Genomic DNA, 17,463 nt, shown 5'->3' with positions numbered 1-17,463 from the left:
CTAGGGTAAGCTGATGAAGTCAGTATCAAAACATTAAAATGCCATTATTCTTCTTATCCACAAGTTGTATTAACAATATGTTTTTGAGATTGAGAATATGACCAAAAAAAACTGAAACAGTTCGTAAAACTATATTTACGAGTACAAAATGTCGTTATATAGTTGTTAAGTTGTATGAGTGATGTCGCATTTCATTGAAACCACGTATTCGTATTCTAATATGGTTGTTTTACTGCTGAACAAAGTCATTCGTTCTAATAAAAAAATGTCTTCATATTTCTGTCGTCCATATTTAGTCTTAAACAAATATCTAGTTTTGAACATTTTTTTTTACTGTAAAGTCGGAAGAAAAAAATACAGATTTTCGATTGGACCTATATAGACCTGTATAAATACGTAGAAAAGTTATGAACCATATGACCAATGAGACATAAACAGAACAACCAAATTCATCGTAGGTCAACTTTGTCTGATTTGCCAGTTATTTTAAAGCTTTAGTACAGATCTGAGAAATCCAGCCTATTTCAATTGACTTTTACAGTCGTAATGTTGTACTGCTGCACCAATGTCCCCCACAAAAAAGATGAGCGCTTCAAACATGTTCACCCATTCTATATTCTTTTTTGTTTGTCTCAAGCTATATGATAGAAGTCCAGCTCTTGCAGTCGGTTTTTGACTTCCATAATTTCTTTTTGTTTTAATACTATCAGCTGAAATTTGTCTATTTGGTTTTCTCTTTCGAAATGTTTCTCATTTGGTTAAGCCGAAGACTTCACTAGCTTACTTGGTGGCATGTATACACCACTTATGATTGTGAGAACTGTTCGAGTTTTTTTTTTACACTAAACGAATGGGCTTATTATTCAGTGCAAGTAATTGTGTACGTGCTGTCATTTTTTTCTTATAGTTGTTTTATTTTCATTGATGGAGAATTTAAAATTCAAAATTCAAAAATTCTCACTTTCAATGTTTTTTTTAGGGAAACTTTAGTAAAATTTAAAATGAAAAATGTATAATTTTTCTGGTTTGTTTGTATTGTTCATTTACTGCCTCATTTACAAACAGCCTAGATATCTTGATCATATGATAGTGAAAGAGAATAGCATCCGAGATCGCATTGTGGAATGAGCAAAATGCATTATTAGTCAATTACCATGGGGGATGCAAACATGTGTGTTTAAGTACATTTTTATCAATTTCACTATCCCCCTTTATTTATCGGTGGGCGTTCCGCATCTTTTGGAAATCTTAAACCGACTACTAGTATGAAGTAATGAATGTATAAACGTGAAAAAAAACATTGCATAAACTCGCGGCTTCCTTTACACACACTGTGCAGTAGCTCGTTGAAATACTTTTCCTGAAATCATTTTAAATTTTGTTTTTGGAAGAAAGAACAATATAACAATATGATTAGAATTCTCCTGATTGAAGCGTATTTAGTGAGGATAGTGGTACGGTACAGTGATGATTGAAACAATGTAATTTATAAAATGACATTGTCATAGTTTTAGGACGTTGCTATATCAACATCAAAGCGTAATGTACTTCATTGTCGAAGAGAGGCGAAAGATACCAGAGGGACATTTAAACTCATAAGTCGAAAATAAACTGACAACGCCATGGCTAAAAAAGAAAAAGACCAACAGACCAATAATAGTACACAAAACACAACATAGAAAACTAAAGACTGAGCAACACGAACCCCACCAAAACTGGGGGTGATCTCAGGTGCTCTGGAAGGGTAAGCAGATCCTACTCCAAATGTGGCACCCGTCGTGTTGCTCATGTTAGTACAACCCCGGTTATAAGTCTAATTCGGTAGGCCACATTCGGGCAAATGGGACGGGATTGTAGTTACGACATTAGGAACATATCCGCTATCATCATATATATTGAATCATATAAAAGTGCTTTGTAATCGCTAAAAAAACTTCAGTATAATAATTCTCAATCTGTCCAGAGACATGTATATTTCTTTGATCTGTCACATTAAATTTATAGTTCGAACATTGATCGAAATGTTTAGTTTATTATTCAATAATTGACAATCCACATCAGTTTGAGTATATCCTTATGACATCACCACCCCATTATAAATGCCAAATTATTTTTCTTTAACTGTAAATATTTTAAAGTTTTTCGTTATTGCAGATCAAATCAAACCATACTCAGGGTCTATAAAAAATAAAAACAACACGTTAATAATTCCATGCGTCCGAAACGCTTTTCTGGATTTACTTGCATCAGGAACGCTCAAAGCCTAATATTTGAAAGCCAAGCATGTATAAGAACCGAAACAGTTGAAAAGTCCACTAGTGTCCAAAATTAGTTTGTTTATAGATATAAGAAGATGTGGTATGAGTGCCAATGAGACAACTCTCCATCCAAGTCGATATTTATAAAAGTAAACCATTATAGGTCGAAGTACGGTCTTCAACACGTAGCCTTGGCTCACACCGAACAGCAAGCTATTAAGGGCCCCATAAATTACTAATGTAAAACCATTCAAACGGGAAAACCAACGGTCTAATCTATATAAAAAACGAGAAACACTTATTAACCACATCAACAAACGACAACTACTGAACATCAGATTCCTGACTTAGGACAGGTGCAAACGATTGCAGCGGGTTTAAACGTTTTAATGGTGCCAAACCTTCACCCTTATCTGAAACAATAGTGTAACATCACAACATAGAAAGACACACTATAAAATATCAATTGAAATGGCTTAACTCAATCAAAAGACATATTAACACCAGTGAACATACACTGAACAAATAAATTTGATCTATGATACAATGTAAATACAAAATAAAAAAACTAAGGGAAGAATAATTAAAGTAACATGTTATACCGCTGTGAAATGTTAAACAATTTAAGAAAAACAATATGATTGAACAAAAATATCAGCCATTTGCAATTACTTTAAACACAGTAAAATGAAAATAATTTAGTTGTAAGGTATACGTGTACAGTTCAAATGGAGAAAGGAAATATTTTTACAAAATAAATAATTTTGATGTTCACAGTACGAAGAAGTGAAAATTTACAGTAATATCCAACACTTATCAAAGCTGGTATATAGACCAGATATAACCCTGAATAATGCTTTGCGTTGGAGAAACCAACAGAAACACCAAATATTTCAAAAACTGATGCCGGTTGTCCGGCGGTATATTACAGAATATGTCAAAAAGAAAAGACACAATCATGAGAATATATAAATCACACGGAAAATAGTTCTAGAGAGATAATTCGCCTTTTCTTTAAACAAACTACAGCTAATCATTTGTCAAAATTCAAGATAAATCGGTATAAAAATTACAATACACATCAAACGATTTTTATTACAGACAAATTAAAAACTAATTGTTTACTAAAAATCTAAGGTAAGTGAATAAGTAACCAACATAAACAGGTGAAAAAATTCTATCTCAATAATATGCGATTCATTTATTTATTAACTACAGAGTCTAGGCAAATAAACTTGATCTTTGGTATTTGAATATAACAATTCATTCATTTGACATACAGACTGTTTGAAGCAGTATAATTTATCAAAAAATATTTTGTTAGGTAACATTGTTTTTGGAGTAATTGACATATGTATACTTAAGATGACTGAAATGTTGTTAACAAATATCATATGCTTCTTAACCTTTCATTCCACTTTACTCAAAGAATACTGGTTACATTTTTTTTTTATTTTCCCTGTAGAAAGTTTCTTTTATTTATCAACCGTTTTTTATTTTTTTTTTTTGGAAGAAGCAAATTATCGCATTGTATTCCGCAAACATTCAACAGACATCGTTAGTGTCACGAGTTGAAAAAGGAAGGTAATTTCATCTGCTGGTTAGCGGTATAACTGTCAGCAATAAACCAACAACTCGAACCACATGTAGAGAAAAAATACAATCTTCGTTTGGCTTTTTTTGGTCTTCGTAACCTTGAATATGTACACAAAAGTATCAAACTCTAACTTGAAAATTATACACAATGTATTTAAATGACAATTAGCTTAAAAATTTCTGTCATCTAACATATCGTTTGTTTAAAAGTTTAAATATACAATTATGTTCCCTAGCATCTACATTGAGAAGTTTTATAGATCCAACTTATATTTTGTTTAACTTTAATGCTGATTTTTACAACAATGAATTATATAAGAACGGTGTTTGATTGACGAAATTGAAGAACTCTGGGAAATTTAATGTTTATTTGTCTTATTTCACAAATTATAAGTTTTGCATGGTTCTTATCTAACGAATGTATTTAAGACATTATAAGACAAAAATATTGAAATTGATTGATTAAATCTAAATCCCGTTCTGTTTTTTTATACACATCCACCACAAAAACTAAAACATGAACCGATCAGCAGAACAAGAAATTCTCACATCTAGATGTGTAATAAATCATACAATTGTCAACGCTTAGTCAGTAAAAATCGAATTATGACAACTTAGATTCACTTAAAAAATTTGTATCTGATAGAGTATATTTTGCAATTTTGACGAATTGATCAAAATGTTCGAGGAGTCCCCCTTCTAAGTGATTCACTTCATTATCAAATAACGTTATCTGTGGCATGTTGATATAGCATGAACTATTTGAGTGTATACTTCGTGCATGCAAATGAGGTTTTCTTGTTTGTAAGCTGAGCCACGATTTTATTATTAGCTCTTATTGATTTCATTATTCACCTAAATTACAAGCAAAAAACCAACTTGAATTGTTCTGTGTACATATTTTGCCATGCAGCCATTATTTCAATATTCGATATATGTTATCAAAATTTGCTCGATTTACCCGGTCAATGGATTCCTGAATGTATCTTCTGCTTCAGATATCCCTTCTTAAAAATATCAACAATTGTTTGGTCCAATCTGATTATCTACTACAGATTGTTTTAAGTCTTATGTGTTATTTTTGTTAACGATAGAACTTCATCAGTACGGCGCAGTATTTACTAACAAGAATGAAATAAAATAAAGTAAAACAATAGTTAAAGAAATTAGATGAATAAATAGTATTATTTCTTTATACATCGGTTTTTACATTTTCTAATAGGAAAGGCCGTTAAAGTTTATTTCAAAGCTGAAGACATATTAGTAAAATATTCTAATGTACTCAGGCGTGGTTGTGAAATCATCTTAAGGATTTCCTTTTAATCATTTGATTGCATTGTTTGATAAATAAATTCCTAATGTTTGTCATATTTTGATTCAACTGTGTTTTAAATAAAAAAATGCCACTGCAAAGGGTACTTGATCTTTGACCTTAATTACAATATACTATTCATTTGACAAATCAAAGTTTTAAAGTGTGATATAACTTTAACGTTTAAAGTTCTTCTGTTTCAATTATCATAATCTTCAATGACAAAAAAAAATTAATAAATAAATTGAATAACTTATATAACTAGCATCTAACTAGACATGGAAAGTGAACATAAACTTTTAAAACTAAACTAAAAGTGATCTGCTACCGAAATCATAATAACAAAATAGTATCCGAATTTTTTGTCAGCAAAGTGAAGGACCAGTTTCCCATGAATTTATTTCTTTTTTGAATATAGCGTCACTGACGAGTCTGACCACCTCCGGGTGCGGAATTTTCTCGCTGAGTTGAAGACCCATTGGTGGCCTTCCTGCTGTAATCTGCTCTTTGGTCGGGTTGTTGTCTCTTTGACATATTCCCCATTTCCATTCTCAATTTTATTTTGTAGACGAAACACGCGTCCGACGTACAAAATTTTAATCCTGGTAACTATGATGAGTTTATTCACATTAGGATCGCTTTTTAAAAATCTTACAATCTTTATTTAAATTCCCAATATTACAGCTCCATGTGTGTACTTTGAGACAATATTATGGCTTATTTCTAGGAGAAATGATTACCCTGTCATCTCACCCAGTCTCGCTCCTTATTGGAGGGTATGCGATTCCCTCAGTTTTAGTTTGTTACCTTGATATGCCTTTAACTAATCGATTTTCGAGATTTGAAAATCGGTAAAATTATTGAAGAATGCTTTAATTATATAATCCTATGTTTATACCGGTTCGTGTGTTGTTGGTGTTAATAAAAGGATCAAGTATAAGCAATGTACGCTAATAAACACTTTTGGGAATCCGAAGGTGAGAAAAATAAATTGATTTGTGTCAATATGTAGCATATACATAACTATTTTATATTTGAAGAATACTTGATCACTATGATAATGACAAAATCTACTCTATTATATATGTACATGTCTGCTTTGATGTTTCAACACTTATTCTATTTCAACAAGGCGTACAAAAATGTAGCATGACAGCATATTGCTTTCTTTATTTTTTTTTTTTTTTACGTATGTGATCTTGTATTCAGACATTTGAATTTGACAATGAACATTATTTTGTTTTTCTTGTCAGATTTTACACAAAAAGCAAAATACATTTAAATCATTCTTGCGAGTTTCTAAACTAAATATTGACGTTCAATTCATTTGACGGACTATTTCTATTTTTTTTTCTTCTTTTGTATTCCAAATGAGTGTTAAAATGAACTTTTATGCCTCTCTTTCATGTTTTCTGAAAATGCTAATACTTTGAACATAGGAGTATTAATTTCAATTTGAGCTCTGGTATAAATATCCTTTCTTTCAATGTATGATCATTTCAAACTAAAAATAATAGTTCTTAGTCGCAATTTTATTTTATTTTGCAGAAATTAATTGTCACATATAGAACAACGTTGGAGAAAAATACAGGTCCATGTAGAATATCTTGTTCATTATTAAATATCAACACACTGACAGTTTCAACAGAATTTCAAAGCAAATGTTGGCAAATAAATAACTGAAAACACCACATCAAAACAAGTTATAATCTCAATTATTATTTAACATCACTAAATGACAATCGAGATTATGAACAGGGCAATAATAGATTCATGATGACAGGAACGAAAAATGACGACTTTGCAATCAGGTATTTTTTTACGATAGATTCTTAAACAAGACAGTTTGTATAGTACGTCTAAGCATTATTGTTTCTTTCAATAATCGTAATAATTCGTGAATTTTCACATGATTCTGACTATGTACACTTTTTTGTATAAAACCATTATTACGATGAAAATATTTTTTTTTTCACAATTAAAGGTATGTTATTATTGCACTTCATAAAAGATGTCCGAGACATTTTACTACTTTTGTTATCTTGAATTTAAAATTCTTATTTTCATATTGTTTTAGACAAAATTCTGTAAAGTGGACCTTCAATCAACATATAACAGTGTGATGTTAAAGACACAAATGACATCCGGCAGTAGAAACGATACTGGCCAGTCAAAGGAAGTCCCTTTGTGGCACTTCCACCATACACGGGGAATACATATTAAACATCCTTCTAATTTTTTTAAAAGTTTTTCATACTATTTAAAATCAAAGATCTTTATGCAAGATATCATTAAAATTTTACCTAAATAGAAGTTATGAACATAAAACAATTTAAAACTGAAGAAGTTATGAACCTTTATATGAAATTTTGATGTCTGCGATTGCATTCCTGGCTGAATCTTTTAATATATATTAGTAAATAGTCTGTGTACATTCTATTTTGTTATATATTTGTGCTGTTTATCTCATGAAGCTTCTTGATACTATTTTATTAAAAAATGTTTTTCAGAATAAAGATATATAAACATTAGATTCGTATTGGATTGTTTCCGCTTTTCGGTATTTGTAATTAAATTTAATGATGTTCTTTCTAAAACTTTGTCGTAGATACATTTTTGCAAGTCTGTGTCAGTCAATTTGCTACCCAAAGAGAGGCGGAAGATACAAAAGGGATATTCAAACTCATAAGTTAAAAATAAACTGACAATTCCGTGACAAAAAATGAAAAACCAATAAAAAACAAAATACAGCATAGAAAACTATAGAGAGCAACACGAACCTCACCAAAAATCAGGGGTAATATCAGGTGCTCTAGAAGGGTGAGCAAATCCGTCTCCACATGTGGCACCCGTCATGTTGCAAATATAATTTGGTAGGTCGCATTCGAGGAAAAGAGGACGGTATAATGGTTATGGCAATTGGAACATACTCGTCGTCATTTGAGAAAATAAATATTCCATAACGGTCAACCAACTCGTGATGGCGTCCGTAAAATTTTCGAAGGGGTGATTTCAACTTCACCACATGGAACTTTTGGTTTAATAGCTTCCTTGTAAGCAGCAACCATCTATCAAGAAAATATTAAAAGGAAATGCAAGATCTTAAAAATCGTATCAACTGGTATATATATGTAATGCATAAGCAGGCGCTGCTGGAATTTTGCTACATAGATATGGAAAGTTCAAAATTGGTTAGCTGAAAAAATCGCTTTTGTCGTAAAGTTTTGTTCACAATCGTTCCTCAAAACATTTTCAAGATGTCAGTCAAGATATGTGGCAAACTTAAGTGTACCTGTTGTATCCTTCGTTTCAAGTTCGATGGGATTGTCATAGAATGGATAATTCAACATGAAACTGTCGAAGAAGTAATAATTTTATTAACTGATCCAGATGGTGACATGCTAAAATACAGATGATAAAAAAATTGAAGAATGTGACCAAGCATGCTCTAATTTGCCGCATGCTCAATTAGAAAAGGGGAACACACAATAATTCAGTCGTCTTGATATAAAGAAACAAGAAACTTAATGACTTTAGTTTCTACTTCTTCGCATTAATTTCAGAAATAGTAAAAAAAATGTGAAGTTATTGTCAAGAACTTTTACAACAGTTCATCAAAGAGATGCAATCGTTATGATAATTAATTCAAACAAAGACATAGTATGTTAAGAATTTTAGTTCCGTTGTGTTTGGAAACCAAATAAAAAAAAAGATAAAATAGAGTCATACAAGAAAGTAGCCATTTTATCAAGCTCGATTTCGACAGTATGAGTAAAGTTAGGTTGTCACAATGATTTCAAAACATATATTGATAATTAATCGTAAAAAAAATAATTACATAAGAAAGATGACAAGCATTTGTTTTGGCGATTTAAAATATCAACAAACTGTTCATGATCTCATCTTAACAAATTACGCATACATAACTTAAAACAATTTGTTACGCGTTTCGAATATATGAGACTCATCATGGCACTCGAATCAAAAGTTGTAAAACCAAAATCAAAACCAATTTGAAGACCATTGCAAGCCAAAATTCCCAAAATTTTGCCAAATACGGCAATGTCAAAATGTGCCTGGGGGTAGAAAAACCTTAGTGTTTTGAGTAATTAAATATTTTATAAACAGAAAGTTTATGGAAAAAAGGACAAAGTGCCAACTACTGACTATTCTAGGGGACGATACATCCACCAGCAGTGAACAATATACATACGTTGTTCTGATACAACAACAAATTATATTTTCTTAATAAACAAGTGTGGACACAGATGAATGTGGATAGTATGTTTGGATGTTTGACAGTGTTTTATATGACAAAAGGAGTTCTATGTTTTTCCTACATGTTGTTATTAACTGTATGGCACGATGACAACCAACCTGAGCATGAGGAGTGTTGTTTATTTAATATTTAGATTTTATGTTCAAGACGGTCATGGAAGAGACACTAATTGCATTAATTACCAAATGATTATGATAGAATATTTTCCACATCTTTGATTTTGGATACATTTTGTAGCTAGGAGAGTAACACATAATAGGTTCATTTTTTCATGTGATTTTTTTTTAAATGGGATATGATATCTGAGAACATGATATCAGGAGGCTGTAATTCAGTGGTTGTCGTTTGTCTATGTGTTACATAATATTTGTTTTTCGTTTATTTTGTGTACATAAATAACATAAATGACTATGTGTTATGGGCTTTGCTCATTGTTGAAGGCTGTACGGTGACCCGTAGTTGTTAATTTCTGTGTCATTTTGGTCTGTTGTGGAGAATTGTCTCATTGGCAATCATACCACATCTTTTTTATATGTATTTGCTCAATATTTGTATGGTTCTATTTATATTACTTTGTGGTGGATTTTAAGTATCATCAGTAAAATATTTTGTTAAAATGCCGAAATTGTTTCTCAGATTAGAAGACATTTATTGGTTTTTAGTAATGACAATGCCTGACATGATGCTTGGGGCTAGAAGAGCTAGAAAGTAAACTTCTGTGTTGTTTTTTATCAATTCTTTGATAACATCTCCTCCAAAGCTGGCAGAAGCAAAAAAATGTTTTGACCAATATGAAAATGATATCAACAAAAAAACCTTTGTGAGCATGCTTCAAAGACTCATAACTGCTCCAAAAGTAATCTGATAGAATTTCAATCATGTCAAGTGGGTATTATGAAAATCTACTTAATATGTCTAAATATCAAAAAAGTTATAGTATTCAATATGAAAAAGGTATTGCAAAATTATTCTCTTTTCAATTTTTTTTGTTATATGGATACAAATATAAATGATACCAATACAGTTTTTGTTGTGGTATGAAAGTGTAGTAATTAACATTTACTGTAACAATGTTAATTCACACAAATTAAAAAATAAACAAATGAATGAAAAATGTTGAACATGTACAATGAAATATAGTTTTAGAAATCAATTAGGCTAGATAGGCCTTATAAATTTTGCCCTTTTTTTTTAACATACTGAATGACCATTTACACTCAGGACCGAGTCATCAGTAGGCAGTACAGATGTATTAAAACAACCTAGCATCATATTGCTAGTAGCCAGTGTAGCATTGTCGGGTAAATTTGTTCTTTTTTTTAAATTTGGTTAATGGACAAGAAATGTTTGGTTCAAATCATAATAAAATGCTTTTATCTCCTTATTACTTACATTGTACATAGAATGGATACTACCTTGACAAATCCTTGTACATGAGAGTTGTCTGTCAAATCTTTATTTCACAAAGAATGAATTGCATAACAATGAACTGAGCTCAAAGCAAAGCACTTTAATAATACACTTAGACAAAGAGCTCAATCCAGTGATATACTTTGTACTACAGGTCCTTCATGAACATCCTATCCACCAAAACCATATCTCACAAACATGCCATACTACATGGTTGGATCAGAGGTCCTGAAAAAGACATGAATTTTATTATCGTATTTTAATTATATATACACAGGTTAAAAGTTATATACTCCAATGGCAGTCTTTCCTGCTAAAATGTCATGTGTAGAATGTGATATATCATTTTTGGGTCTATATGGGTACTGTTCTTTATATTTATTAGGTCATTTTGACACAGCAAAATATATAGAAAATGTTAACTTTGATCTGGAAATTGAGTTCTTTTTCGCAAAATAAACCCACTAAAACTAAACTTCAAATGCAAAAGACCCCTAAATGGCTAACAGATATTGCTATAAAGAATAGTCCATGATGATTCTTGTTATTAAAGAGTTCATGAAATGTACACCGATTCTGTCAGTTGAATGGACTAGAATGAGATAAGTTAAATAAACATAAAGGTTTTTTCAACAGTTGTGGTGTAAATTAAATCAGTTTTATTGTATGGTTGACATATTTAAGTATATATGTAGATCATTGGCTTTTCAACACATTGATATTTTACAATATCGATTATCTATTTATTGTTATGTTGTTGGTATTTTTCACCTTCCTAAAACAGTTTTAACGCAACATGAACACAAGCTTGATAGATCTTGATAGGGTGTCCTCACATATTTTGACGTTGCTGAAAAATTTTGGTTGACACATGTATCCTCTTCTCATCATTTTTCGTGCTATTAAGAATGCATACTGTCGTCACAATTTCCATTGAAAAGGCATGCATAGTACAAATTCATATGACGTTCGAAAACATATGATCTGACCATATACATGTACATGTATGTATAGGTTATCAGCTTTTCTACACATATTAGCCAGTAAGCCGCAATGAACCTATTATGGCGAGTGAGCGCAGGTAATGAGCTAAAATGAATCAAATTGTGTCCTCAGTGGGGGATATTTTAAGGGATCTATATGAAGAAAACCTGATCATCTGTTTATCGTTCTATTACTGGCTTTTTCACCTCCCTAACTTGGCCTGAGACAGTTTTTACAGACGAAAGGAAGCTTGATAACTACTCCTCACACACATGTATAGATTATAGGCTTTTCTACATGAGTCATGAATATCGTAAAATGTTAGCCAGTGAGCAGGCCCGCAATGAACCTTTTTAGCGAGTGAGCCCAGCTAATGAGCTAAAATGAATCAAATTGTGTACTCAGTCACAGTTGGTGATATTTTAAGGTATCTACACAAAGAAAACCTGCTTATTTAAATCTCAGTGGCGGATCCACAACTTTTCATAAAAGGGGGGTGGCCGCTGACTGACCTAAGGGTTGCCCACTCCCGTCATGCTTCCCCAGTGGCGGATCCGGGGGAGTGTTTCGAGGGTTGAAACCCCCCTTTTTTTGGACGATCAATGCATTTGAATGGGGACACATAGTTGGAACACAACCCCCACACCCATTGTCCTGAGTTGGGAACCCCCCTTTTATAAAATGGCAGGATCCGCCCCTGCTTCCCTATAAAATCAACCAAATTTTCCCCACCCCCTGGATCCGTCTATGTAACTGTTTATCGTTCTGCGTAATACTGGCTTTTTCACCTCCCTTACTTGGCCCTAGACAGTTGCTTATCTCAATATCTGTTTATCGTTCTGTCACTGGCTTTTTTTAGACTAGAGACTCCATGTGTACAAACCTGACGTCAAACTCGTGTACTATAAAAGAAGAGACAAATGATTTCACATTAAATCCTGTAACATTACATCTAAAGATAATTATAATCCAAAGTAAATTATATTACGATGTCAATGGACTAAATTCCCGCGCAAATGTCATCACTGGGATAGACCAAAACGAATTTTAGGTTTATGTATCATTCACATTCCGATCAATTTACTCAGTTACATAAAATATATGTGTTAACTATTTTTATATTGGTTTTGAATTTAGTTAATATATCCGAAAAAAAGATTTATTTCTCGCAGATAGCCCTCAATACTATACACCAACTCGACACTGAAGCTAAAAAACCCTAAAACATAATAGTATATGGAATCGTCCAAACGGATTACCTAATATTGATATAGGTGAAATATGTAGATTCAGAATTGTGTACACAGAAATAAGATCAGAAATAAAGCCCTATGCAGAGACATATATACACATGTGTATATATGTCTCTGCCCTATGTAAGGTGAAAACAATAACACAACTGTATAAAATCATTGTTTATTAAATTTGCTTGCATAAGAACCATGAAGTTAAAATTTATAACGATTACGTTTATCCTGTCAACCCCTTTTCTTCATTGCATCAAGGCTTCCGTTGCTTTACATCGAGCATCAATTCAACCAATCGGGGAATGTTAAGTTTGGACATACCTCTATTTTTGGAAGCGTGATCTTTACATCGAGGCTTGCGTTGCTTTACACCGAGGCCACAGTAGTTCGACCAATCGGGGAATGTTTATTTGGGGCATGTGACCTATTGAACTGCAGGTTTTATAATATTTTAATCGAAATTGTAAAAAAATGAAATGTTGTTAGTACATACAAAACAGAAAATGATGAATACTTTTAGTAAAAGATAATTTGGATCCGGGTTCTGTGTATTCACATCATTTGTACAACTCTCCTTACTGATGCCATTTTTTGGAATTTCTGTGACCTAAATGGTTCGCGAAAATTAATATTTTATTATATAGTATATTAAAAAGACAGTAAAGGTTGAAAACATGCAAAAGAATGGCCTTCGTGTGTACGAGTTTCTTGTCACAGGGAGTGACCAATCGTTCTTTGATTCAAACAAAAAATTCTCTGAAACTGACATTATCAAGATGCTTGATTTCTTGATTGATAACATATTTGTTACTTTTGGAGGTCGTGTTTTTCAACAAGCAATCGTCATTTCCATGGGAATCAACTGTGCTCCTCTTCTTGCCGACTTGTTCCTTTATTCATATGAGGCTGACTTCATACAGGAACTTGGTTAGCAGTATCTTTTAACTTCACTTTCGGCTATATAAATGATGTTCTCTCATTAGATAATTCAAAATTTGGTGACGATGTTGAATGCATCTATCCCATCGAACTTGAGATAAAGGATACAATAGATACAGTTAAGTCTGCCTCATATCTTGACTTACATCTAGAAATTGACAATGAGGGTCGGGTGAAAACAAAACTTTACGACAAAAGAGATGAGCTTTCCAATTGTGAACTTTCCATTTCTATGTAGCAACATTCAAGCAGAGCCTGCATACGGAATATATATCTCCCAGTTGATTCGATATTCCATTCGATAAACCAAGAGTTCCAAGTGGTGAACTTGAAGTCATTCCTTCGTAAATTTTACGGACCCCATCACGAGTTGGTTGACCGTTATTGAATATCTGTTTAACAGATGACGATGGATATGTCCCAATTGTCGTAACTACTACCTCGTCCCATTTCCCTTATGTGGCCTACCGAATTAGACATATCATCAGGTTTGTAATTGCATGAGAAACACGACAGATGCCACATATGGAGCAGGATCTGCTTACCCTTCCAGAGCACCTGAGATCACCCCCAGTTTTTGGTGGGGTTTGTGTGGTTCAGTCTTTGGTTTTCTGTGTTGTGTTTTGTGTACTGGTGTTGGTCTGTTTGTATTTTTCTTTTTTAGCCATGGCGTTGTCAGTTTTATTTTTCGACTTATGAGCTTGAATGTCTCTTTGGTTCTAATTCTATCCTTTTTTGGGGAAATTTCAGAAATTCTAATGTGACGTCACTTTTTTTGCGTTGATCTCTTTGGCTAACTCGACTATGAATTTTTATGTGCTGGTTTATGTTGTTTTATGTATCCGTTTTTATTCTGTAGTTAGTCACCACTTCGGTGTTATCATGTTATCTATTATATAGTCATTTTTATAAGTTTACTGTTTGCAAAAGTATGAATTATTCTTAATACTAAGGATTTTCTTATCCCAGACATATAACCTTAGCCGTATTTGGCACAACTTTTTGGAACTTTTGGTCCTCAATGCTCTTCAACTTTGTACTTGTTTTGGCTTTCGTACTTTATTTATCTGAGCGTCACTGGTTAGTCTTGTGTGGACGAAACGCGCGTCTTGCGTATTAAATTTTAAACCTGGTACCTTTTGTTAGCTATTATTCGTATGTTTCTCTGTCCTATATGTTCTCCCATTTATTTGTATTGTAGTCCTGTCATGTAATGTTGTCATTTTAATGTTATATTTAACATTGCCATACAAGCGGGAGGTTTGGCTAGCCACAAAACCAGGTTCAACCCACCATTTTTTTCTTAAAATGTCCTGTACCAAGTCAGGAAAATGGCCATTGTTATATTATAGTTCGTTTCTGTGTGTGTTACATTTTAGTGTTGTGTTTCTGTTGTGTCGTAGATATCCTCTTATATTTGATGTGTTTCCCTCAGTTTCAGTTTGTAACCCGGATTTGTTTTTTTCTCAATCGATTTATGAATTTCGAACAGCGGTATACTACTGTTGCCTTTATTTGGTATCCTTCGCCTCTCATTCACAGTATGTCGTAGAATGTAAAGAAAATGTTTTATATCTACACTAGATTAGCTTGGTTGTGACATTTGCGAAATACCGTTAAATCTACTCTACTATAAGTTATAAATGAAACAACAAATATATTCTTACTGAAAAAGAAACGTCAAAATTTACAATAAATGTAATTCAACATTAAATTCACGAGTCAATTTTTGTCAAGTAGAATGTTAATATTGATTTGATTATTATTCATTATTAGTATATATCAGAGTATGGTATTATCTCAATATTAATACATATGTTTATCGTTTCTGAGTGATTTGCACTTTGTCGGAAAATAATATGAAAGTAAAAATTCCAACTGCACATAAAAATCTCCATACGTAACATCAGGAGGATATAAATAACGTATATCAGAATCATTTGTTTAAAAACAGATATAACCAATGGATCAAAGGGTTGTTATTTTTGGCATGCTTCCATACTTATTCTTTGTGAAAGCACATTTTCTCGGCGGTACGATAAGCTGGAGAGTTATTCCCAAGCATCATGTAAGTATCGATGTGAGATAAAAAGAAACTATTAATTTGTATGTAACATTAAAGTATCTTAAATTAATGTATATTATGTTGCCTATTTTTTTTATATATATATATATATATAAGAAATGCTATATATAAGCAAAGACGGTGGCTATTCAAAGTGATGATATCAATTTCACAAGCATAGACATATTATTGTTCTTTCTAACTACTTAAACTAAACGTTAAATACCACTGTTATGTTGAAAAATACTATTTAGTTGTTTGACAATTTTAGTAAAAATAGTTAAAGAACATAATTTATTTTTCTTTATCTAAAAGGAATTCACAATTCTTCTTGAAAACAGTTAATCGTATTTAAGAAAAAAATGTATAAAAAAAATACTGAACTTCAATGTAGATTCAAAAAGGTTAAAGTCCATAAAACATGACTGACAAAAACAATTTTTTTCGTAGTACTTGATATGCCAAGTCACATCCAAACTAATGGAATTCAGAAGGATAACCAAAAGTGTGTTCTTTTTTTTTCTTATTTGAAATTAAGATGCCGAAATTTAGTGTTTTTATAATCTTGCCTTGTATTAACAAAAACAAAACAAAAAATCTCCCAATTTGTCGGTGCATATTGAAATTCTGGGCTTAGATTAGATTTTTATAGTTTTAATTTGTTGCATAAAAATAGATCAGCCAATTTTTTCATTAATTATTTACTGAACTTTGATAAAAGCTACAAGTTCAAATGATATATATGTTAAAAGTATTTGTTTCCAACAATTTTTTACATGCCCGGTTTGTAGTCATCATTCTACCCTTCATTTCTAATTTGAGCTTCACGTATATACGGATATTGTTTTGCTGTTACAAAATTATGGAAGTTATCTTAAATTTAGGATACATCTTCCTCAATCAAAGCTCTGATTCTTTGCCCGACTTTGTCTATATTTTTTGTCCTTTTTTGATTTGATCAACTCGTCAATTTTGAATAAGTTTTTGATTTAAAATATTTTGACCTCGAGCATCACTGAAGAGACATTAATTGTTGAAATGCGCATCATCTTGTGCATTTTAAAATTTGCACCGTTAATGTTACTATCATCGAAATCATATAATCACAATTTTTTACTTCCCAAGAGCAACACAATGGTAGCACTAGTGGAATAAGAACTGCATACGTTTCCCACCAACTAGAGGTCGCTTTCATTTTGAAGGGGCTCATGTTGATAAATCTTTTTGTATGTAGTGGTTTGTAAGATGTCGTCTTTTGTCTTTTTTGTTTGGCTTTTATGGTGTTGATATCAAAGTGATCATCTTTCTTTTTCTATTAACATTTCCCCTAAATGACCCTTTAAAAAAGTTGAGTTTGTCTAAACCTCTAGGTG

The sequence above is a fragment of the Mytilus californianus genome, unplaced genomic scaffold (assembly GCF_021869535.1).
Source record: "Mytilus californianus isolate M0D057914Y unplaced genomic scaffold, xbMytCali1.0.p SCAF_4, whole genome shotgun sequence".
Taxonomy (NCBI): Eukaryota; Metazoa; Mollusca; class Bivalvia; order Mytilida; family Mytilidae; genus Mytilus; species Mytilus californianus.
Note: the sequence above shows the minus strand (reverse complement) of the source record.